Raw genomic sequence first — 26589 nt, 5'->3', positions numbered from 1 at the left:
ATGGCTTGATTTCTTACAAATTAGAGTCAATTCTCTATATGTTTTAGAAATGAGGCCTTTAACACAACCTTTGACTGTAAAAATGTTTTGCCAGTTCATTGATTCCCTTCTAATCTTGTCTGCATTCGCTTTGTTTTTACAAAAACTTTTCATTTTGATATAATCAATTTTTTCTATTTTGTGATCATAAGTGACCTCTACTTCTTCTTTTGACCAACACATTTAAATTTGGCTATATTTATAATTTCTGCTATGAAATTTGGCAGCATAACCTCTTTCAATAAAGGGATCTATTTCAAAACAGCTCTGATTCTATCATTACTATTTCAGCACCATAATCAACTATATGAATAAGTAAATCCTGTGCTTTTAAGATTTTTAGGCTTTGAAAACTTGCTTTTTATGAGTTAGAAAAGTAGAGAAATTAATGAAATTAATGTTTATGTGGGCAGAAATCCATTATTTTGTATATTTGAAGTTACAATGATTTTGAAAGATCTTGGATGCTTTTCTGCATTCAGGCAGGACCTATCTCAGGTAGGCATGATGATGCAAAACAGGTAATTTGTCCACATGAGCTCTAATACCTTGCCCTTCAATATGAAGCTGTGGTAACTATGTGGAATCTGCTTTTTTATCCCAAAGACTTCATACACCATTTCAAATTGTTCAATATTGATGTAATTGCATAAAATATCATACCTATGATGCTTTGTTTTAAGTTATGCTCTAATGTACAGAAGCTCAGGGACCAAGATATCAAATTAGAAACAGAAAAATGGGTCAAGCTTCTTCCCTTGTGTCTTCTTTACTAGAATACTGACAAATTAAATTTGCTCAAATGTTTGAGTCAGGATCCAGGAAATCATGAGCAGAGATTTAGATTTTTATCATTGCTGATTGACATTTCCCACATATTTTAAGGAAAGCCCATGATTCCAAAATGTTTCTCATGAGAAAAACCTCTCCAGTTCTTAATACAACTTTTCCATATGGGAAAAATTAATAAAAACATTCTACCAGATTCCTCCCACTAAGAGGAAGGTTGGCATGGCCTACAAAAATGTATATTAATGAAACTAATGAAAGAATGAAAGCTAGAAAGGACTGTGCTTGATTCCATGGTATCCAACTGCAACATACTATGTACAATATCTGGCATTCCTAGAATATTATTTTTAAAATGTCTTTTAAAAAGGCCAGGGCCTGGTAAGGAAAGACAATAAACAAACAAGAAAACAAAAATACTTTAAAGGATAATGCAAGATTATACATGGGACACTAAATACATAATTTTACAATCCTATGAATCATATGGCCTAGTAGCAAATAAAGAATGACTGAGATTCTCAATTCCAGTAAGTATGGATGGCACAAAGGATTTTCCAGTGACTTGAAAAAATGTACTCTTTGGATTTTACCATTATTAAGTAAGAGCATGCATAAGTTCAATTCATTAGTAAATACATACAAGGAATTTTATGTTATAAGGATGAATATTTATAGAATACATAGACTTTTCTGTTGATGTTACATTAAGAAAATTAAAAACTGTTGCTTTAGTTATAGTAACAAAATTTTATTTCAAATACAAATTTAAAAAATGAGATACAAGATACTAATATAAAAAAGATTTTAAGATCTGCCTGGATAATCCCCAAATACTTACTAAGCACTAGAATGAATTGAATTAGGAATATGAATTAAAGCTGCTTATATACAAAATGTAAACTAATCTACCTACTAAAAGAAAAAGTAAAAGCTATAAAGGAAGAACTTCCTACTCTCCAGGTTATCAAAAAGAATTAAGTATTTCCTTTTTTTTACTAATTTTATAATTATAATTTTGTTTGACGGTACATAGGCATGGGTAAATTTTTTCTACAACATTATCCCTTGTATTCATTTTTCCAAAATTTCCCCTCCCTCCCTCAACTCTCTCCCCTAGATGACAGGAAATCACATACAAATTTAATGTGTTACAGTATAAACTAGACACAATATATGTGTGTAAAATCAAATTTCTTGTTGCATGGTAAGAATTGGATTCCGAAGGTATAAGTATCCTGGGTAGAAAGACAATAGTGCAAACAGTTTACACTCAATTCCCAGAGTTCCTTCTCTGGGTGTAGCTGTTTATGTCCATCATTGATCAACTGGAAGTGAATTAGATCTTCTTTATGTTGAAGATATCTACTCCAATCAGAGTATATCTTCATATAGTATCATTGTTGAAGTGTATAGTGGTCTCCTGGTTCTACTCATTTCACTCAGCATCAGTTAATGTAAGTCTCTCCAAGCCTCTCTGTATTCCTCCTGCTGGTCATTTCTTACAGAGTAATAATATTCCATAATATTCATAGACCATAATTTACCCAACCATTCTCCAATTGATGGGCATCCATTAATTTTCCAGTTTCTAGCCACTACAAAAAGAGCTGCCACAAACATTTTGGCACATACAGGTCCCTTTCCCATCTTTAGTATTTCTTTGGGATATGAGCTCAGTAGTAGCACTGCTGGATCAAAGGATATGCACAGTTTGATAACTTTCTGGGCATAATTCCAAATTGCTCTTCAGAATGGTTGGATTTTTTCACAACTCCACCAACAATGAATCAGTGTCCAGGTTTTCCCACATCCCCTCCAACATTCATCATTGTTTGTTCCTGTCATTTTAGCCAATCTGACAGGTGTGTAGAGGTATCTCAGAGTTGTCTTAATTTGCATTTCTCTGATCAGTAGTGATTTGGAACACACTTTCATATGAATGGAAATAGCTTCAGTTTCATCATCCGAAAATTGTCTCTTCATATGCTTTGGCTATTTATCAATTGGAGAATGGTTTGATTTCTTATAAATTAGATTCATTTCTCTATATATTTTGGAAATGAGAACTTTATCAGAACCTTTAACTGTAAAAATATTTACCTAATTAACCTAATCTTGTATGCATTAGTTTTGTTTGTATAAAAGCTTTTTAATTTGATGTAATCAAAATTTTCTATTTTGTGATCAATAATGATCTCTAATTCTCCTTTCATCACAAATTCCTTCCTCCTTTACAAGTCTGAGAGGTAAACTATCCTATGTTTCTCTAAATTATTTATGATCTCATTTTTTATGCCTAAATCATGGACCCATCTTGATCTGACCTTGGTATATGGTGTTAAGTGTGGGACGATATCTAATTTTTGACATACGAATTTCCAGTTTTCCCAGCAGTTTTTGTCAAATAATGAATTCTTATCCCAAAAGTTGGTATCTTTGGGTTTGTTAAACACTAAATTGCTATAGTTGTACACTATTTTGTCCTGTGAACCTAAACTATTCCACTGATCAACTAGTCTATTTCTTAGCCAATACTAAATGGCGTTGATGACTGTTGCTTTATAATATAGCTTTAGATCAGGTACAGCTAGACCACCTTCATCTGATTTTTTTTCATTAATTCCCTTGAAATTCTTGACCTTTAGTTCTTTCATAAGAATTTTGTTGTTATTTTTTCTAGTTCATTAAAATAGTTTCTTGGGAGTCTGATTGGTATAGCACTAAATAAATAGATTAGTTTAGGGTGTATTGTCATATTGATTATATTTGCTCAGCCTATCCAAGAGCAATTAATGTCTTTCCAATTATTTAAATCTGACTTTATTTTTGTGGCAAGTGTTATGTAATTTTGCTAATATAATTCCTAACTTTTCTTTGGTAGATGGATTCCCAAATGTTTTATACTCTTGACAATAGTTTTGAATGGAATTTCTCTTTGTACCTCTTGCTGTTGCATTTTGTTCATGATGTATAAAAATGCTGACAATTTATGTGGATTTATTTTGTATCCAGCACATTTGCTAAAGTTGTGAATTATTTCTAATAACTTTTTATTAGAATCTCTGGGGTTCTCTAAGTATACCATCATATCATGTGCAAAGAGTGATAGTTTGATTTCCTCATTACCTACTCTTATTCCTTTAATCTCTTTCTCAACTCTTATTGCCAAAGCTAGTGTTTGTAATACAATATTGAATAATAATGTTGAGAGTGGGCAAACTTGTTTCACTCCTGATCTTACTGGGAAAGGTTCCAGTTTATCTCCATTACATATGATGCTTACTGCCAGTTTTAAATATATGCTCCTGACTATTTTAAGGAATAGTCCATTTCTTCCTATACTTTCAAGTGTTTTAGGTAGGAATGGATGTTGCACTTTATCAAATGCTTTTTCTGCATCTATTGAGATGATCATATGGTTTTTATTAATTTGATTATTAATATGGTCAATTATACTAATAGTTTTCCTAATATTAAACCAGACCTGCATTCCTGTTATAAATTCTACTTGATCATAGTGTATTATCCTGGGCATGATTTTCTGAAGTCTTTTTGCTAATATCTTATTTATGATTTTAGCATCAATATTCATTAAGAAGATTTGTCTATAGTTTTCTTTCTCTGTTTTCAACCTATCTGGTTTAGGTGTTGGTACCATGTCTGTGTCATAAAAGGAGTTTGCTAGGACTCCTTCATCCCCTATTTTTTCAAATAGTTTATATAACATTGGGGCTAATTGTTCTTTAAATGGTTGGCAGAATTCATATATAAATCTATCTGGTCCTGTGGATTTTTTTCTTGGGTGTTGGTTAATAGCTTGTTCTATTTCTTTTTCTGAAATGGGACTATTTAAGCAATTTACTTCCTCCTCTGTTAATCTAGGAAGCCTATATTTTGGAGGTAGTCATCCATTTCACTTAAGTTATCAAATTTATTGGCATAGAGTTGGGCAAAATAACTCCTTAGTATTGCTCCAATTTCCTCTTCATTGGTGGAAAGATTCCCCTTTTCATTTTTAAGACTAACAATTTGATTTTCCTCTTTCTTTTTTCTGATCAGATTTACCAGAGGTTATCTATTTTACTGGCTTTTTCATAAAACCAAATCTTAGTTTTATTTATTAATTCAATAGTTTTCTTACTTTCAATATTATTGATTTCTCCTTTTACTTTTAGAATTTCAAGTTTAGTATTTTGTTGGGGGTTTTTAATTTGGTCTTATTCTAGCTTTTTAAATTGCAGGCCCAATTCATTGATCTTCTGTTTCTCTATTTTATACAAGTAAGCCTCTAAATATATAAATTTTCCCCTTATTACTGCTTTAGCTGCATCCCACAAATTTTTGTATGATGTCTCATCTTTATCATTATCTTGGGTGTAATTATTAATAGTTTCTATAATTTTCTGCTTCACCCAATCATTCTTTAAGATGGGATTATTAAGTTTCCAATTACTTTTTGGTCTATTTACCCCTAACTTCTTGTTGAATATAGTTTTTGTTGCATTGTGATCTGAGAAGAAAGTATTTACTATTTCTGCCTTCCTGCATTTAATTTTGAGATCTTAATGTCCTAATATATGGTCAATTTTTGTATAGGTTCCATGAACTGCTGAGAAGAAAGTATACACCTTTCTATCACCATTCAGTTTTCTCCAAAGATCTATCATACCTAATTTTTCTAATGTTCTATTTACCTCCTTAATTTCTTTCTTATTTGTTTTGTGGTTTGATTTATCTAGTTCTGAGAGTGCAAGATTAAAATCTCCTACTATTATACTTTTACTTTCTACTTCTTCTTGCAACTCTCTTACCTTCTCCTTTAGGAAGTTAGATGCTATACCACTTGGTGCATATATGTTTAGTATTGATATGGCTTCATTGTCTATGCTACCCATTAGCAGGATATAGTTTCCTTCTTTATCTCTTTTAATTAGATCATTTTCTGCTTTTGCTTGATCTGAGATAAGAATGGCTACCCCTGCTTTTTTGATTTTACTTGAAGCATAATAGATTCTGCTCTAGCCTTTTACCTTTACTCTATAAGTATTTCCCTGCTTTAAGTGTGTTTCCTGTAAACAGCATGTTGTAGGGTTCTTACTTTTGATCCAGTCTGCTATCAGTCTTTGCTTAATGGGAGAGTTCATCCCATTCACATTTACAGTTAAAATGACTAATTCTGTATTTCCTTCCATCATATTATCCCCTGATTATGCTTTTTTCCCCTTGTCCTCCCTGAACCCCTTCGCTAGTATTGAATTTATGGATCTCACTTATGTCACACAGCCCTCCCTTTTTAGTATCCCTCCCCCCTCCTTTTAAATCCCTTTCCATTTCTTGTACCCTTCCCTTATTTTTCTTTTCCTTTTCCCTTTTTCTTCTCCCCCCTTTTAATGAGGTGAGAGAGAATTCTCTGAAAAACAAATATGTCAATTATTTACTCTTTGAGCCTACTCTGATGACAGTAAGATTCACACAATGTTCCTCTCCCTCTCTAAATTCCCTCAGATATGGTAAATTTCTTTGCATCTTCCTGGGATGTAGTTTCCCTCTTTTTATCTCTTCTTTCCTGTTTTCTGATACTATCATCTTTCCTTTACTACTTCCCTTTTTTATGTTATAACAGTAAAATCAAATTATACATGTGGACTTTTTGTATATCTACAACAGAAATACAGTTCTCAAGAGTTCCTTTTATCTTCTGCTTCTCTTGAGTCTTGTGGATGGAGATCAACTTTTTGTTTAAGTCTGGTTTTTTTTTTTGTTCTGTTTTGTTTTGTTTTGTTTTGTTTTTAGAAATAAATGGAATTCCTCTGTTTCATTAAATGTCCATCTTCTTCCATGGAAGAAAGCGCTAAAGTTAGCTGGGTAGTTTATTCTTGGCCACATTCCAAGTTCTTTTGCCTTTTGGAATATCAGATTCCAGGCCCTTCAATCCTTTAATGTGGATGCAGCCAGGTCTTAAGTGACCCTTATTGTGGTAACTTGATATTTGAATTGTTTTTTCCTGAATGGTTGCAATATTTTTTCCTTAATTTGATAGTTCTGCAGCTTATCCACAATAGTCAGTGTTTTTTTTGTTGTTGTTGTTTTGTTTTGTTTTTGGTTTTTTTCGGGGGGCCTTTTTCAGAAGGTGTTTGATGAATTCTTTCAATGCCTCTTTTCCCTTCTGTTTCTATTATCTCTGGACAGTTCTCTTTGATGACTTCTTGTAAAATAGAATCTAGGCTCTTTTTTTTCATCATAATTTTCAGGAACTCCAATGATCCAAAGATAATCTCTCCTAGATCTATTTTCCAGGTCTATAGATTTTCCCAAATGTTATTCTCCATCTTTCCATGTTTTTAATTTTGTTTGACTGATTTTTGGTGTCTCAATGAATCATTCATTTCTATTTGTTCAGTCCTGATTTTCAATGAGTTATATTCTTCATTCACATTTTTTATATATGTCCAATTGAGTTTTTTTTAATTTTATTTATAAATTATTTTTGACAGTATGTATGCATGAGTAATTTTTTTATAACATTATCCCTTGTATTAATTTTTCCACATTATCCCCTCCCTCCCTCTACTCCCTCCCCTTGATGACAGGCAATCCCATACATTTTACATGTGTCACAATATAACCTAGATACAATATATGTGTGTAAATCCCATTTTCTTGTTGCACATTAAGTAGTAGATTCCAAAGGTATAAGTAACCTGGGTAGATCAACAGTAATGCTAACAATTTATATTCACTTCCCAGTGTTCCTTCTCTGGGTGTAGTTGTTTCTGTCCATCATTGATCAACTGGAAGTGAGTTGCATCTTCTTTATGTTGAAGATATCCACTTCCATCATAATGTATCTTCATACAACATTGTGTACAGTGATCTTCTGGTTCTATTCATTTCACTCAGCATCAGTTGATGTAAGTCTCTCCAAGCCTCTCTGTATTCCTTCTGCTGGTCATTTCTTACAGAGCAATAATATTCCATAACATTCATATACCATAATTTACCCAACCATTCTCCAATTGATGGACATCCATTCAACTTCCAGTTTCTAGCTACAACAAAAAGAGCTGCCCCAAACATTTTGGCACATACAGGTCCCTTTCCACTCTTTAGTATTTCTTTGCGATATAAGCCCAATAACAGCAATGCTGGGTCAAAGGGTATGCACAGTTTGACAACTTTTTGGGCATAGTTCCAAATTGCTCTCCAGAATGGCTAGATTCTTTCACAACTCCACCAACAATGCATCAGTGTCCCAGTTTTCCCACATCCCCTCCAACATCCATCATTATTTGTTCCTGTCATCTTAGCCAATCTGACAGGTGTGTAGTGGTATCTCAGAGTTGTCTTAATTTGCATTTCTCTGATCAGTAGTGATTTGGAACACTCTTTCATATGAGTGGATAATTTCAATTTCATCATCTGAGAATTGTCTATTCATATCCTTTGATCATTTATCAATCCGATTGAGTTTTTAAATTAATTATTTTGCTCTGTTGACTTTTTTTTCCATTTCACTAATTTTTTTAGTGAGTTATTTTCTTTTTCCAATTCACAAACCCTACTTTCTTGAGAGTTCTTTATCTTTTCCAATTCAGAAATCCTACTTTCCTGTGATTTTTTAACCTTTTCCAATTCACAAATTTTGTTTCCCTGCATTTCCTGTGAATTCTTTATCTTTTCCAATTCAAATTTCAGGATGTTGTTACTCTCTAGCATAACTTCTCTTTCCTTTGCCCATTTATCTTCTAACTCTTTTTTCAGGTCTTTAATAGTCTTTTCTAGGAGAGAGTTATGTGGTGGGGGCCAGGTAACATTTCCCTTCAAGGTATTATCTGGAGACTGTCTGCTGTTAGCCTCCTCAGGGTTAGAGATCCGGTTCTTTTTCTATACAGAAGCTGTCAATTGTTCTCTTCAATTTCTTACTCACTTTTTAATAACTTGTGGCGTCTGCTTTCTGATTAAGAGGTTCCCACCTTCCTCTGCAGAGCAGAGACATGAAAGGCAGGTATCTTGTGAATGGGGTGGAAAAGGTACAACTCTGGGAGAGAGTTCCCTCCTCCTCTGGAAGTGGTTCAGAGCCAGGTTGCAGGTGTGCCCAATGAAGGACCCCTGCCTTGTAGCCTAGTGACTGCTTTAAGGCTAGAGGCTGAACAGTGAAAGCATCACAAACCCAGACCAAAGCCCCTTGTGGGGCCATGGATATTAGCAGCTGACCGGCAAATAGCCCTGGAGCACAGACCGGAAGTATCTCCTCCTGGGAAGCACAGTCACTATTGCGGGGGTTTTGCTGCTGTGGAAGTTCCACTGCCTCAGGTTGAGCCCTCCACTGTGGGATTAGAGGCTGCCCTGGGCTGTGTCCCCCCCATTCCCTTGCAGGTTCTTAATTGCTCCAAGGAAAAGCACTGGACAGCAGAAGACATGCCAGGATTTGTGCTGTCTCACTTCCAGTTTGGGGTAGCTATAGGGAGTTTCTGGCTTTTTTTTTTTTTTAATGGCTTGACTTCTCTGCTGGTCTGCTCTTTTGCAAGCAGAGTACAGCTATCAGCCTGTGCCAGAATTCTCTGTCTCAATAGCTTTTCTAACCCCCAAAACCTCTCCAGCCCAATTGGCACAGTAAGCTAGCCTTTAGTCTCTCTCCTTCTGTGCTGGTCCTTTTCCCCCTCCCTTCATTACAGACCTTTTCTGATGAAGTTCCAGATTCTTTTTAGCTGGGAAGTTGTTGTATTTCTCATCTTCATGATTTTTACCATCCAGCATTATTTTTGAAGTTGAATTAATTAATTGGTATTGAGAGTAAGGGAGAGCCTAGAAGTTTGTGTGTATCTTCTCTTACATCTTGGCTCTGCCCCTCAATTAGGTATTTCTTAAAAGAATCAGGGTAAAAGTATAACAAAGAAAAACAGAGAAAAATAACCCAAAGAAGGCTACTTCACATCTCTGCTCAAAAAGCTATAGTTGTTCCTCATTGTTTCTAGAATAAAATGCAATTAGCTTTTCAAGAATTTCACACATTTGCTTCTGATCTACCTTTGCAAATATATTTAACATTATTGCCCTTCACATACTCTGCTTTCTGGTTATTTTGATCAAATGGCTATTTCTTAACTTGACTTTTGAAACTGTCTCCATGAAAAATCATTCATGGTGATATGGTACAACCTAGTCATATACCCCATGTATTGATCTATTACTTTTGGGTAATTCTTCTGATTCTTGACTGTTTGTGATAATTTATAATGTATAATTACATCGCATTATTGAAAGAACAATGCTAAAATATTTGCCTATATTTATCCTATGCAAAGTAATAAATAGAGAGATGACTTTGAAGCCAAGAAGATCTAAGATCATGGTCCTAATTATGACATGCCAATGTGGGGCTCTGGGAAAGTCACTTAATTTCGGAGCCAAGGTTGCTAGGAGAAAACTCCAGAACTTTCAATTGTAGTCCAAATCTGATTAAAATGTAGTTGGGAAATGTTCTAGAAAATAAATGAAAAGACAGCATTGATAATGTCAATTTGTTGTTGTCTAAGTCAGTATGTTGCCCCTCAAAGATCCATTTCTATTTGAATTTGACATGATGCCTCTAGGCAGTGCTCTAAGATTCTAAATGAGAGAGAAAGTACTGAATTCTGTTAAAAGATAGTATTTTGGCACCTACAAAATATTACACCATCCTGCACATTGTAGGCACTTACTTAATGCTTATTGATTCACTTAGTGAAGACATGAGCCTCTGTTTTAGAGAGAAGCTAAAGTCATTGAAAAAGCTTTGTAATCCATCTCTCTCTCATTTTTTTCAATGCTCTGGTCACTAGCCACCTGCAGTGTTAGCCATGCTTTTTTTTTTTAATAGCTACATAGCTTATCCATTAAATTGTATATTAAAGTGTATACTTCCTTCATCTATTTTCCCCATGTGCATAGCCAAATTCATGGAAATATACATAGCATTACTTTTGAGGACTTGTTATAATGTTGTAGGTCTTGGTGCAATTAGCACATTCTATGAGATAATGAGAAACATCATCACACTCAGGAAATATTCTCTCTATTTTATTTTTTAATTAAATAAAATATTTATTTTGTCTTTTTAATAGACACTGTTCATTGCTAAAAAAAAAAAAAAAAACAACTCTTTTGATTCCTATTATATATGGCCTTCTCCTATTATAATATCAATTTTTCAAGGGCAGTGTCTGTTTTACCTTTTATTTCTACTTATATCCCCAGTGTCTAATACAATACAGGTAATTTGGAATACAATAAATACTTTATGAATGCTAGTTGAACCAAAATGGTGAAGTCAAGTCAGGAAGCTGCTTGAGTTCTCCCAGTTTTCCTTGAAAATAACATGAAACCAAGACTTTGAATAGAGTCTGATGGAATGAATAAATGGTTAATGGATATGAAGAATTTTATATGACAGTTTTCAGATGACAAAATTAAAGCCATCTATAGTCATATGAAAAAATGTTCTAAATCACTTTTGATTAGAAAAATGCAAATTAAAACAATTCAGAGATACCACATAACACCTCTTGGATTGGCTAAAATGACAGGAAAAGATAATGATAAATCCTGGAGAGGATGTGGGAAAACTGGGGTACTAATGTATGTTAGTGAAGTTATTAAATGATGCAACCATTCTGGAGAGTAATCTGAAACTATATCCAAAGGCCTATAAAACTGTTCATATGCTTTAATCCAGAAGTGCCACTACTGGGTCTGTATCACAAGGAAATCATAAGGGAGGGAAAAAATTACACATGTACAAAAGTGTTTAGAGCAGCTCTTTTTGTGATAACAAAAAAGTAGAAAATGAGTAGATGCTCATAAATTGGGGAATCACTGAACAAATTGTGATATATGAAGTTAATGGAATATTATTGTTCTGAAAATGATAAACAAGCTGATTTTAGAAAGGGCTGGGAAGATTTACATGAATTGATGATGAATGAAGCAAGCAGTACACAGTAACAATTATCAATTATAAATATGTAGATGCCTAACCTTCAATTATTTTCACAATGGACTTTATTTTAAAGTTCATCATAAGCTCTAAAGTTAAGGATGATGGAGAATCTCATCAAGTATAATCAACAGGAATCTCAAGCACAAAGCAAATGCAAGGCATGAAAAAAAAAAATCAGTGTCTTAAAGTTCCAGGACTTCACAGTCTATGGGGAACATAAAACTACCTTGCATATAAATGCATAAATGTATCCATACAATACAAATGATAGGTAATCTAAGAAGGAAGGCAGTAGCAATAGGAAAAAATGGTGATTCTAGGGAAGGCTTCTTCTAAAAGGTAAGATTTGAGATGTGACATAAAGGATGTCAGAGAATCTAGTGTGCAAGCAAGAAAAGAGAGCATTCAAGGAATAATGGATAGATAGTAAAATGCAAGACATTTGTAGTTGTACTGCCATGTGTAAGCAATAATAAGACCTTTAACTAGATTATAAAATACTCAGAGAGAAATAAACTATAGCAAAACTAAAAAGACCAGAAATGTAGGAAAAAACTAGGTTATAAGACCTTGAAAATAATAACTTAATATGAACCATGCATTGTGCTAAGTACTTTGAAATTATTATTTTATTTGACTTGCACAACTCTTGGAGGTATTATGACTTCCATTTTATAGATGAGGAAACTGAGGCAAATAGGTTAAATGACTTATCCAGAGTGATGGAGCTAGAAAATGTCTGATCCTGGACTTGAACTCAGATATTCTGTATTCCACACTTGGCACTCTAATCTATTTTGCCTTCTAGTTGCTCAGGAGTTTGCCCAGTTTTGACTATATGCTATATGATTGTACATCTTTAAGAAAATAGTGTTAGGTAGATATCCTACCAAATGATTACTAATAAAATAAAATAAACATGCAATTTTATTTCCATATCAATGGTAATATGCTACTTGGTTGGCAATTAATCATTCTGCATATCATATATTGCTTTTATTGTTCTTAAAAATTTATTTTCTTTTGTATTCTTAATTTGATTATAAATATACTGGACCATGTTTGGACTAAACCACTGCCAAAGATATAGTTGATTTATTTTTAGCTTATAAACAAATTAAATACCCATTTTATATTCTTCTAGGCCTCCTGTTCATCTGGGATTAGGTTTGTAATTCTGGGTCTTCTATACAACCAACTTTAGGTTCTCAACAATTTATTTAGGGAATAGTGAATATTGAACTGGAGAATATATTTAAGATTCATTTAGGTCTTTTAATTCCTATTTACAGTAATGATTTTTCAAAATTATAAAGCATACTAAAACAGGAAAATGGAGAAGAATCAGATCCAAGCAAGTATGCTAATATTACATAGAGGGTGAGAGTAGAAGGTTCTAAATAAAATTATAAACAAAAACTTGGATCCATTCACATTTGTTTATTCAGTTTTGAAAGTTCATCAAGTATATTTGCTTATCTAGTTATCTATCCACAAACAAGAAAAATGATAAACTAATATTCTCTAGTCCTCTTTTTCTGGTAAAGATTGGCCTGAGAAAATGATACTTGAAAACAAAACAAAATAGAACAAAACAACAACAAAGATTGCTGAATTATCTTCTTAGATGTCTCTTTGAAGTTTTTCAATCTTTCTCTAATTGTGTAGCAAATGAATTAGTTGAAAAACAGTAGTTCTGTTTTTAAATTGTTTTCCTCCATTTTTTATTAAAATTTTTATTTATTTAAAAACAATATAACCACATTAATATTTATTTAGACATTTCTAGTAATCATTTTTCCTTTTCATATAAAGAGAGATTACCATAGGCTAATTCAGTGAATGAAAGCATTTCACATACAAATTTTTGCATTATCTGATAGGTTTTCATATGTAAATCACATGCATCTGTTTATCTTCTGTGAATGGTGTCAAATATTTTCAATGCAAAATGCACCTTAAGAAATATTATCTTCCTAATGACTTTTTTTTCCCCCCTAAGGAAAAAATGTTCATTTGTGCCAGGTATTTCAAAACTGTTATTTAAAATCTGCTTTTTTAGTTTTCTTTTTTAATAGAAATAGGTTTAGGTTAAAAAGAAAATCACTGAACACTTTAAGATGAATTATTATTGTATGACATTTGTATGAACCCTTTGAAGATTCATATGTAAAATGATGAAATACAGGGAATGAGTATTTGTGAATCATGAAATAGGGAAATCATGGTTTTTATGCATTTTAAAATATCTTCTCATAGATGAGAATACTTTATTAAGTAAGTCAATGAAAGCTAGCTTCCAAACATGCAAAAATACAATACTCATACATCAAAAATAGTCTCTTCTTTACTCTCAAATAGACCTGTCCTCTTTGAATTTACTGTGTGAGTGAAATCAAAGCATAGAATAAACACTGTTTTGATATGGCTTTGAAGATGATAACTGCTTCTCACAGAGAAAAAAGTAACTGGGTTGTCAAGGAAAATGATGATTGACATGACACTCAGTCCAAGAGAAGTTTACCTTTTAATGAGTATGTGTGTCAGGAACCTCTCAGAGAGGTTTTATTTGGAAAGAAAGGATCTTCTCACTACTCAGGTAGATTTCAACCTACTGTTATGAGTTTCCAGAGTATGATATTCATATTTTCAAGAAGCAATGTATTTTAAATGAAATGAGCACACTCAAGATCAAGGTCCCTACAGATGGACTGGAGTTTGACAAAGGATTAGAACATTATTTTATTCCCAGTAGAAAAATTTCCTGGCAAGTCTTATAATTCTGTCCTCAGTTGAAAAAGCTTAGTTGTGCATTACAGCCAATATTAAAATAATGAATAGAAGAGAAAAAAAAATTGAATCCCAAAAATTTTGATAGCTCACTGAAATTGTAACATTGGTTATCCAACATACTTTGTCCCAAGTAAGCAAAGAATTATAGATTTTAAAAAAGAAGAGAGAAAGAAAAAAAATGTTTTCTTTAAAAAACAATTCTAGTTAAATTTCTTGGACTGGTTTGTAATATTTTTTTTCCAATTTAAATAGTTGTATTGTAGTTGATTCAGTGAAACTTGCTTGTAAATCATATTTTTATATTGAAAAGAAATTAAGGAAAAAGAAGATTGAAACTATTCAACTATAATCATGCCAAATAAATACTAGAAAATTATAAAATTACAAGAGTAGGTAGAATTAAGTTCCTCATTCTAAGATCACAGAATCATAGAATCTTACAATGTGAAGGGATCTTTTGTCTGATGTAGTACAACCTATACATTAATAGGAATCTCCTCTGCAATGTCATAGATTATGTTGCCTGCATCAGAGGCCTCTAGTCATAGGAATTTCATTGTCATTTGAGATAAGCCACCCTACATTTCAACATTTCTAAACCTTTAGAGATATTTTCCTTATGTTCAATTGAAACCTGCCTTTCCACACTTTATCTTTGCTCTCACTGCTCCATGAAGCCAAGAAGAGCAAGCCTAATGTCTTTTTTCAACAATCCTGAAAGTATTTGAACAGTTATAATAATGATGCCTGCTTTCAGGTTCATAAAACTTTATTTATATATAAATTTTCATTCCCCCACCCAATAAACTCACTGTGAAATAGATAATATAAATGTTATTATTTTAATATTATAGAAGACCAAGTTGAGGATCTAAGACCTTAATTTACTTTCCCACAGACATGAAAACAGTATCAAAGATGAGATCCAAAAAGATTTTCCTCACTCCAAGTCCAGTGTTCTTTCTAATATATTGCATTGCATCTTTAGCATACCTTTTCCGTAAGCTTTCACTTTAGATTTAAAATCTCTGGTTCAATTAATTGAATAATAGTATGACCTCTAGTTCTCTCACCCATTTGGTCAACCTCTTTCAGATGAACTCCAAATTGTCAATGCCCTTTTATATGCAGAACTGAGCATAATGTAATCCATATGCCATACACCAAGATGGTATATAGAATCACTTCTTATTTTCTGGAAACTTCCTTTAATAATTTTGGTTTATAAATAAAATGTTAACTAATAGCAAATAGTTCCCTAAAATGAAAATCAATTTCAAATAAATTGCTATCTACATTTTCACCATTTTCTATAAGGTTTCATTTTTAATTTCTAATGTAGTTTTTAAATTTATATATTACATTTTCATATCTAATTTAAAAAATTATTCCAGACCTTCAAGATCTTATATTTCCACTTCTGTCATAGAACATATTACCTAGTTTTCCCCACTTTGCATCATCTGCTATTTTCATCAGCAGTCTATAGTTTCATCTAAATCATTAACAAAGGTTAAACAGAATAGTATCAATGATTTGATGGCTCTAGTCAAATTCTCTGTCACATTTTTTCTAAAAGAAAAACATTTTCTATATTCCTGTTGTTTATGTCAGGTTAATATTAGGGATATTTTGATATCTTTAGCAAGGAATTTTCAATCTCCCCAATTTGTATCTGCTACTTTTGATCTATATTAAATGATCTCTTCAAGGAGCATTCAAGAATTCTTAATCTCATTCCTTATTGTGCAAGCTATGTCTTTCTTAGCATAGTCCTATTTCATTTAGAGAAATAATATCATCAATTACATTAACTATAGCAATGTATATAAACTATTATATGCTTTAAAACAATATAAATGTTGATTAACTAGTACTATTTTTCTGCCCAAAAATTCTACTGTCATTATGGTTTGGTGGTCACCCTGAGTTCCACAAAGATAAGTCTTGAGAGGTCAAGCTATGGTCATTTTAACCGTGTTGAAAAAACATTAAAGTTTTAAACATGGCCCTGTTAAGAAATTGGGAGTATTTTCTAAAGACCAATTTATATAGATTGGTCTCTAGACCACACTTGGTCTAGGTTCCCCAAGAACCACTAAAATAAGGAAGTGTCCATGCCTAGAATTATTCTTATCAAAGAAATACCAGGACTGTAACCCATTCTGGCAAAAAGTATATATAGACATATATTATCTTCATACATGTGTGCATACATACATATGTATGTAAGGAAAAATAGTCCCTTCTTCAAAAATGCAAGAGATCTGATATGGTGTCAATTATTTCTCATTGAGACAGTAGAAAAATGAATTGAGACATCATGTTGGAAACGACCATTGAACTAGGTCTTGCATGATGTTGAATATTTCAGGGATTAGATTTTAGCTACATGAAATGACAAGGCCAAACACATGGATATGGAAAATTGGCCGATAAACAATTTTGAATAGTTAGTTCAGTTCAGCAAGTGTTATAGTTTGTGAAGGATAAAAAGCTTGATATCTAAGAATTTTAGTTCTTTTTCTTTAGAATACTCAAAATTTTATATATTTCATATTTGAATGACTAGGCCCAAACTAAACTATCTTGGGAGGGGTGGAAGGACATTTTTTGCTGTTTAAGATAAATAATTTTTCCCTGACATCTTAATTCTATACTTCAGAAGCAAGTCACCAAAACACTGATGATGAATATGATGAATAGTCTTTATAAGTGTGAAGAATGACATATCAAAAAAAAAAAAAATAAAAGAAAATGGTTCTATTATTTCCAAATGGATGCATTCAACCAAATTCAGAGGAATCTGTTTTATCTATATGCATTTTTTAAAGAATTTGATTTAATGGCTTATCATTAAAGTGGGTTGAATTTTTGTTGTTTATATAAAATTGTTTAATTATTGATAGCCCAAGGAAGCTTGGAAAGTTTGAAATAATGTAAAAATTTCCTGTCAAGTCTTCTCATATTAATTACCCCAAAGAAACTTTAAATTTCAACATGATTATCCAACTCTTTTGGTAGTGGGTGTTAATCCTGGGAATTCACTCCACCAAAGTGAGGACATCTCAGATCTGTTAATCATTAGGACTGTGAGAAGGAGAACAAAAAGTTTTCCTCTTCTAGTAGAAATATTTGACCTCCTGAACTTTTACTTAACTTCTTAGAAGAAGCTAACTAATTAGTGAACTGGAGACATTCTAAGGGATCTATAAACTCGGTAATCTCTAAATCAAGTCTCCTTGGTTATCCTAGTTTAATGGATTATTTAACTCTAAAAAATCCTCCTCTTTGTGAGGAGACTATATGGTTTCTTATAAAATCATTAACTAAAGTTTCAATTTACCTAGGGAATTTGGGAGATACAGTGCTCATATTGGATAAAGTAAAACAATAGTAAAACTTGTGAAACTGGCCATTATAAAATTCAGGTCAAAATTTAACAAGTCCATGTTACTTCCAGACATTAATCAAGATAATGAGAATCAACTGGATAAGGGGAAGGAAGGTTGCCATGATTTCTTATGGCTTGTAACTATATAATCTCCCCCGACTTCTGAAAGGGTGACCTCCTTTTGACTGGAGACCCCAGTTTATTGGATGCCTGGTCCTCATGAGGTGTCTGAATAAAGCTTCTATTCTTCACTATGAGAGATCTCTGAGAAGTCATTTTTAAGTTAGATTTGTCATCTCACAAAATAGTAATGCATATTAATAACTTTCATGCAAACAAAGCAAATTAGATTTGGAATTAAATGGAAAGATGTGGATTTGGAAAATTTGCATCAAATATAGCTGATAGAATAATGACATCTAAAATCTATTGGAAATGTATACCAAATTTTGAGATAAATAGCTATCCCCCAATATAAATCAAAGGTCAATAAAAAAAATTATACAATTGACAAATAAAGAATATAATAAATAAAACACAATGCCACTCCACATTGATTCAAGTCACAAAAGTTTTGAATTGGAATAATTTTATTCTGGTAGTTTTGCTGTGATTAGTTACCATGTTAGTAATATATTAATAAATAATATATCCTATTTTCTATGTATTGGCAATTAAAACCTAAAAATATCATCCCCAGAAGGTACATATATGTATTTATAACAAAAGAGATGAATTTTAAAATTTACATAATTAGTAATTTAAATAGTAGTTTAGATCTATTTTTTAAAGGATTTTCCCTTAGAAAATGAATTTAAATAACACAATTGCCATTTTATTTAAATACTAAAGAAGTAACTACTAATGAAAGTAAAAACAATGTTGGGAAATTTTTTCACTACTTGAAATTATGGATTTGCAGTGTCATATATTTTCTGCTCCCCTTTGTTTAAAAAAAAAATCTAATTATCAGATGATTTGTAAAGTAGAAGGATAAGTGTCAAGTGAGTCTGAAGCCACAACTGGTTGCAACTAAAACAGAAAAATTGTTTTTTTTTTTTCCAAAAGTATTAAGTTGAGGGGATTTTTGACAGCATTTGTATTCTTTTGGGAGGGAGAAACAATGAGTTTAGCACTAAGCTTAAGAAATATTCAAATAAAAGCAAAGTACCAGGTAATGAGGTTCCTTATTTTATATTTTTCTTCTGGTGATTATACCCTGGATGAGCTCTTCCTCATTACTGCCCCATTATTCTCTCTCCTAATATAATAGTCTACAATGTCCTGGGATCTCTGCACATTTTGAACTAATGTACTAGCATGGTTCTTCCCAAGTGGAGTGGTTCTCCAAAGCACTCTATGTGTGTCTCTCTGTGTCTCTCTGTCTCTCTTCTCCTTGTCTCTTAATTGGTCTCCCTCCTTCCCTCCCTTCCACTCACTTTTCCTACCTCTCCTTCTCTTCCCCTCATATCTCTCTCTCTCTCTCTCTCTCTCTCTCTCTCTCTCTCTCTCTCTCTCTCTCTCTCTCTCTCTCTCTCTCTCTCTCTCTCTCTCTCTCTCTCTCTCTCTCTCTCTCTCTCTCTCTTTCTCTCTCTGTCTCTCTCTCACACACACACACACACACACACACACACACACACACACACACACACACTTGTCTTAATGTTCCTGAAATGAACTTGCCTGTAATAAATTGGTTTGAAGCTGATAGTGATTGACTTGGGCCCATTTTTGGGGTCTTCATCCCAGTCTCAGAATTATTAGTTACTGTCCTGTATGAAGTTGTTTGGGGAATCATACCTACAACTTCACTTTAATAAGCTTTATGAACTAACATTCTCTAACTTTTCCAAAAACAGGATTAACTCCAATTTAACTTATAGGATATTAGCTCTTTCTAGCCCATCTTCATTCAATACATAAGATTATTTTGCATTCATTTTTACCCAACTTTTTATTTACTTAAATAAATATCCTCTTTTCCACTAGGGATTTCATCCCATAAGTAAACCAGATAGATGGATAGATGGATAGATAGATAGATAGATAGATAGATAGATAGATAGATAGATAGATAGATAGATTTGTATTTATATACATGTTTTCCAAAAAAAGGTGAAATGAGTTAGTGAAACATTGTCATTATCAACAGAATAAGTAAATAAATAAATGAAATAATGTCCTAGGTATTGAGAGGAGGGAGGGAAAAAAGAAATGTTGTGTTTAGCAACGTCCATTGCCTTATAGCATAGCAGGATTTACTTAATTATTTATGAACCATTCTTAATAGGAAGTATCTAATATCAGTCTTGAAAATCTCCAATAATAGCCGCTCCCTTGTGGCACTGGATTTCTTTGCCTTGCTGATCTCATAGTTAGTTCTTCCTAATATTAAGCACATTTTCTCTGTCTTAGCTAAAGCCCTTTTTACTTATTCTATCATCAATGACTAATTAGAAAAATTAGTCCTCATCTTCTTATGAACATATCATGTCTCCCTTTAGCCTTTTCTCTAAATTGAACTTGCCCTGTTCCCTTAACCTTTCCTTATAGGTTTTATTTTCTAAAGCTTTCATCAGTTTTGTTGTTCTTCTCTCAGTTAACTTCAAATCACCTACTTTACTAAATGTCACTTCTTATATATTTATGTAGCTCCATAAAATAATTTAGAACTATACTCTAAGGTATAGATTTTTTCTTATCTCTTTTAGATGAATTTCAATGTTGAAATATATATATATATGTATATATGACTTTTCATTTTCTGTGCTCAAATTTATTTTTTACTCTTTTACTTATGCCAGGAATCTGTCTCTCTTGTATTTGTAGCTGGTGAAACCTTTATAATTCTATCAGAAAGTTTTATTATAGATATATGACAAATGTACAAGTTTGTGTAATGAAGTGTACCCAAAGTTTATATCTGTTTCTTTAACCTATAATGTTGTTAAAGGTAGGAAACAATTGTTTTGAACAAAATACTTATAGGTAGACTTTTTTTTCTTTTTGCATTTATATGTTAATAACTAGTAGAATCATATGATGCCTATTTAGCTCTTTATACCCATAAAGCAGTTCTCAGCACTTTTTAATAATTCATCGAATGCTTTGCTGCAGGGCTGCTATGTTCTCAAAATTATACAAGTCATGTGACTGAGAGGAGAGATGCAGGAATTTACAGAGTATTTTTTAAAGAAAATTGATATGCAGACTGTGTTACACAAAGGTGGCAATGTGGTAGGAATAACTATTTATTGAGTATTAGGTAGATCGTAGCAACAACAACAAAAAAACCTAAACATATTATACAGTTTTGTTTTTGCAATACTTGCAATTATTTTGATTGAATAATTCTCAAGGTGGAACTTCAGAATTATGACTGAATTTTTTTTAAAAAGTGTTCTGAATTTAATCAAGATCATATTCAAATACTTCAAATTTTCCATCTCTAATAATGGGTAAAAAAATCTTCATTTAGTCTTCCCAATACTATACTGTTATATCTCTCTTGTCTAGAATATTGTCCAAAATTCTTGATTATCCCCCTCTTTAAGAAATTGGCCCTCCAAACAGCAAAAGCCAAACAAAATGACTCTTCTAAGTGATTTAAATAAGTATTTCTCCATGAGCTTCTTTCAACACAATGCATAGATTGAGACTGGGAACATGTGAGTTCAAATACCAACTTTGCCATCCATGTTAAATTGATAAAGTCACTTAATATCTATATGCCTTGGATTCCTAATGTTTAAAATCAGGGAGTGTACTAAGTTACCTACTAAGTCTCTTTCAGGTTTAAAACTATGATGCTAGGGTTTATGAACAGAAGTAGATGCTGCAGTAGATAGAGTGCCTGGCCTGGAGTCAAGAAGACTCATTTTCCTGAGTTCAAATCTGACCCCAGAAACTTACTATGTGACCCTGAGAGAAATCACTGAACCCTGAACAACAGAAACCCTCAAATATGATCAGAGAGTCACACATTACTGAAACAAATGAACAACAATAACCAAAAATGATTTATGTGCACAGTCCTTAAATACAGATGATTTCACATCTGGTAGGGAGAAATCTTACTGAAGAAATATTTATCATGTAATAATTAAAATAATGATATCCCCAAGCTTTATTTATAACCACAAGTAAGCAGCTAGTATCCAAGTTTAAAAAAAGAGAGAAAATTGAAATCAGCAAAGTAGCCATTTCTTTTCCAACTACATGATGCCAGATAAATAACTTAGCTGATTTTTTGTTCATTTTGAACAGATTATTTTAGTGCCAGTTAGTCACACTCTAGGCACTCACTATATTATCCACATACTTTTATTTAAACAACTGATTATTAAATTTCATGTTATTAAAAGAAGTCAATGGTGAAAGGATGATGATGATAGATCACTTTTTTATCCATGTGAATAGTGAATCTTTTTTGTCAGATTGTTCAAGAATGAATAATCCTTCTAGATGGGAATAATCATATTTCAACACAAAAAAGTCTCAGGGACACAAAAATATATACTGTGTATCTATGTATATTTTATTCTTTCATACATATATACATACATGTGAACTGACATGGGACAACTAGCTCACACAGTGCATAGAGTGCTAGGTCTGGAATTGGGAAGACCTATCTTCATGAGTTCCAGATTTACCAGTTGTGTGACCCTAAGAAAGTCATTTAACCCTTTTTTCCCCTCAGTTCCTCACATGAAAAATGAGCTGCAGAAGGGCATAGCAAACCACTTTAGTATCTTTTCCAAGAAAACCACATTGAGATAATGAAAAATCAGACACACTAAAAGAAGAAAAAAGACTAACCCTTTTCCATGTTTTCTTTTAAAAAGCACCTTATTTTATAGTTATAGTCTAAATTTGGGGGCACTCCATATTCAGACTATCTTCAAAAGGGTATAGATATTAATGTTGATTTAAAAAACTATCCTTGCATTATTTGGGAGAGTCTTATACTATACTGTGACTAACTGAAACAGGGCTAAAAATGTCACCAATATGATCAGATGATATCTCTTTATATCCCTTTCCCTTACCTTCAAGATATTAACAACTGATAAATAAATGATAACAAACTCCTTTCCCTTTTCCTTAATATTTCAAATAAAAACCACTGAAAAACATATTATTATATTTTTCTAGTTAAAATAAAACTTAGTAAATCAGTTCTACTAAAATACAATTTAGTCACTTCCAAGTAGGTAAAATAAAGAGTCATTGCTTGTATGACAAGTGCTTAAAAATAATTTGTTCTTTTCTTTTAGTTACTGAAATTGAAATGTAAGTACAGGATTATGTGTGGCTTCACTTCTCTAACAGATAGACAGTCCATCCTTCACGAACATGGGAGAATCAAGTTTATCTTGGATGCTAAATCATTAGACTATCATTGAAAGTGAAGGAAAAATACCTCTCTGAACTTATAGTTATCAACAGCATATGTACAAACTTATAATAAATCCTCCAGAATGCATGGAATCAAAAATAGAAAGATACCATTTGCCACTCAATTTTTTGTAATAAATTCTAATAAACTCTTCCCCACCTCCATGGAAACTTCTGTATGTATGAAATGGAAGATTTTTATCTGTAATTTGACCTACATTGTGTTCCACAATAGTGAAGGGCTTTGGTTAAAGGAAGAATCTAACTTGAGAAGGCTCTGCTTCTGACAGAACTTACCTTGCACAATAATGGCTATATAGGGGAAAGGCTTTGAGGGAACAAAATGGAGAATAAGTCAGTGATTTTCAATTATCTTCAGTGAATAGATTTTTCTTCTAATGCTAACCATTCCTATTGTGCACACTACTTGATCATGTAAGTGAGACTGAGAAAAAGGCCAGGCAAGGCCATTTGGAGAAGTAAAAAAGAAATGAAGATAAGATAACACAAAAGCTTGAGGTGGCAAAACTATACAGAGATGGGAGGAAATTGTTGGTTGTATACTCTAAATACTCCTCTGCTTTGTAGAACATTTCCTGCTCAGCCTTACATTTTCATTTTCTTTGTGTTATTTAACAGAGCCTCACTGGAGTTTAGAAAAAAAAAAAGGCTTCTCCTTTGGGGCTTATTCTTATTTCAAAAACTTATTTCTTAACTCATGTATTGAAAATAAAACTGAAATCATCCATTCTAATTTGCATATAGAAATTTTCACTTGAGGTTTTCTCCATCCAGCCATCTTACATTTTTGTGCCCAATTATTACAAATGGTAATTCATTAGGTGGATGCTTTCTTAATAACCAGTTGTTAGAAAAACTCCTAGGGAGAGGGAGAAAAGTAAGTTTTATTTTTCAACAAAGGCTAACAGTTTACAAAACTTGAAACAAATGAATAGCTTTACATTGCTAGAGAAATTTTATTTTAAAAGTAAGAAGGAAAAAATATCAATACAGTTGATTTATAAAACAAGTTACTAGGTATTTCATTGCAAAAATCTTAAATTTAACTCTAGTTCAACTATTTGTTACAATCCTTAGAGAATGTTCATTAACATGTAGATGAATTAAATAGAAATGAGGATTTATGACTAATATTATCAGTAATCTTTCCTGGTTAAACTGAATATTGCCCATGATTTAACAGAGTGGGGCAATTTTCTCCTGCCTTTGCTTTGACTAGAGCTGACAGTTTCTTGTTTTTCGTGTCTCATTCTCTCTTCAAACATTTTGTTGCTTTTGAGACTAAACCTTTGATTTAACAGATACAGAGACCTTCCATTAAAGCTCACTTCAATAGCTCTAAATGTATTTTCTTTCTCTAAATATGTGAAAATATTTTGACATGAACTAACAAAAACAATAGCATATTCCAAAGGAAATGTAACTAACTTGGTATATCAAAGATAGACTGATATGTGTACATTTTATTTCCTGGGATAGAATCAAGTTTATTGAGGGAAGGAGAAATTTTATTCTTGCCTTTGGAAACTCAGTGTCATAGATAGTGATTATCATATATTAATTGACTGATTAATTAATGAAATTAGTAAAAAAAAAGTTGTGAAAAAATTAAGAATTGTTCAGTTTCATCACTTCTCAGTTATATTCTTTCAGAAAGAAAAACAAAAATTATTGTCCCAAAATATCAGCTATATTGTATTAGATCAAAAAAATTAAAATTCCACTATTTGGTATCAAGAAATGGCTCAACTATAACTAAATATCAAGGGAAATCAACATAGGCTAGCAACAGTAATAGGCTATTCTGCATTCTTGGTTCTCTCAGTTAGCTAAGGAAAGAAATGGGAAGTAGATGTTTTAAAATCTCTCAATGATCTCTTAGGTAGACTTGTGTGAAATGAACAGAACCAAAAGACTATTGTATACAATATCAACACTATTGTTTTAGGGACACCTTTGAGAAAATAAGTCATTCTAATTGTTATATAAATCCAAATTAAATACAAAGGACATGTGAAAAATGCTATCCACATTCAGAGAAAAAAATGATAAAAATAAGCATTTATAAAATTATTTACATGTGTATGTATATATATATATATGTATACACACACACACACACACATATATATATATATATATATATATATATATATATATATATATATATATACCCACATAAATACATATATATTTGTGTTTCATAGTTTCCTCTTTGAAGGGAGGGGAAAGAAAAGGAAAGGAAGAAATCCATGATAACTTTGTTATATATTTTTAAAGAAATACCAAGTTTTATGTAATAAATATTCAATTTCATGTAGCTATCTTTTATTATATTGTGTTGTAAAATTATTTTTTATTTCATAAATTAAAAATTAAATTAAATTAAATTAAAATTCACTTAAGTGATCTGAGACTATTCCATAAATTTTTCACACATTGATAAAATATCATGTTTACTTAAACTCAGGATACAGAAAAGCTATTAACTTGTTTTCTATTAAAATGTTATAAGAGAATTATTTCTAGTAAAACTTACTGGAACTTCTTTTGAGCCCACCCAAATTTGCCCCTTTTAGAGTCAAACTGAAGAAGACTTTTTATTTGTCAAGAATATTTTTACAGTAAAGCCCAATTAAACCTGACAGTTTATTCATAATGGGCTTCTTTCTGATGGCAGCTTAGACACGTTACATTAAAAAAGACAACATAATATAGAATATAGCAACAAGCAGAATTAGATGTTGGAATGTTTTCTGTTTATCTGTCTTCCTTTTTTTTTAAGTCTTTGATATCAACAAATCTTAAAGTAGAACAAGATGAAACTAGTTACTTTATGTAAGTGCAAAAGGCGGATATAAATAAGATAATATTGTAAATTTCAAGTAAATATTTGAGTTAACCAGTTAAATGATAGATATAGATAGCCATTGAAGAACTATAAGCAAAACATCATGTAGAGCCAGAGTGAACATTGTTGCTACAATCCTCACTCTTCAATCTATCCCTATTTCCAACATCTAGTGCATCCTCTTCTAAAAAAAATAAATCTACAAACTCTTGCTTCCTCTTTGCTTCTATATGTTATTTCAGTTTAGCAACTATTTAACTTTAAAGATATGAATTCCAATGCAATAACCCCTTATCAGACCAAACCACATAATAAGTGAAA

This window comes from Sminthopsis crassicaudata, chromosome 3 (genome assembly GCF_048593235.1).
Source record: "Sminthopsis crassicaudata isolate SCR6 chromosome 3, ASM4859323v1, whole genome shotgun sequence".
NCBI lineage: Eukaryota > Metazoa > Chordata > Mammalia > Dasyuromorphia > Dasyuridae > Sminthopsis > Sminthopsis crassicaudata.
The sequence above is the reverse complement of the archived record's forward strand: the minus strand, read 5'-3'. Positions refer to the sequence as shown.